The following is a 996-nucleotide window of genomic DNA, read 5'->3' on the forward strand; positions in this document are numbered from 1 at the left end:
AAATGGGCACCATTCTGGGCGTTTAACGCCAGTAAAGGTGCCATTTTGGGCGTTAAACGCCAGAATGGGCACCATTCTGGGCGTTTAACGCCAGCTGTGTAGCATCTTGGGCGTTTAGCAAAACGCCCAGTGATAAAGGGAATCCTGGCGTTAAATGGGCGTTAAACGCCAGAATGGATACCATTCTGGGCGTTTAACGCCAGAAAGGTGGGGGACCAAGATTTTGCTTTCCGATCAAATTTTTTTTCAAACTTTCTTTTTTTTTTGACCCATACTTTTCTACATAAACACATTTCAACCTTTCATCATTCACCTTCAAATCTTCAAAAATCAAAATCATTCTTCAAATCTCTCTCAAATCAATTCCAAATCTTATTCAAAAACTCACCCTCCTCTCAATTTCTTTCCATATCTTCTCAAATCTCCTTCCAAATTTTTGAAATTTCTCCTCCCCCCTTATTTATACACGATCGGCCTCCCTATTCCCCCACACCATTCGAATTTGCTCTTCTCTTCTCTCTCTTCTTTCCTTTCTTTTGCTTGAGGACAAGCAAACCTCTAAGTTTGGTGTGCTTTTCCGTGATCACTGAGTCAAGATTCATCAAGATCATGGCTCCTAAGGGAAAACAAACCAATTTAAGAGGAAAGAAAGAGAATAATCCAAAGAATCTTTGGAATCAAGAGAAGTTCTTAACCAAAGAACATGAAGACCATTATCACAAAATAATGGGTCTGAGGTCAGTGATCCCGGAAGTTAAATTTGATCTGAAAGAAGATGAATATCCGGGGATCCAAGAGCAAATTCGAAACAGAGGATGGGAAGTTCTAACCAATCCTGAGATAAAGGTTGGAAGAAATATGGTTCAGGAATTCTACTCAAATCTGTGGCTAACAGATAAGCAGAGAATGACTGGAACTGCTTACCATACCTACAGAACCATGGTCAGAGGGAAAGTTATCTACTCCCATCTGGACAAAATAAGAGAAATCTTCAAA

This window comes from Arachis duranensis, unplaced genomic scaffold, assembly GCF_000817695.3.
Source record: "Arachis duranensis cultivar V14167 unplaced genomic scaffold, aradu.V14167.gnm2.J7QH unplaced_Scaffold_69555, whole genome shotgun sequence".
Classification (NCBI taxonomy): Eukaryota; Viridiplantae; Streptophyta; class Magnoliopsida; order Fabales; family Fabaceae; genus Arachis; species Arachis duranensis.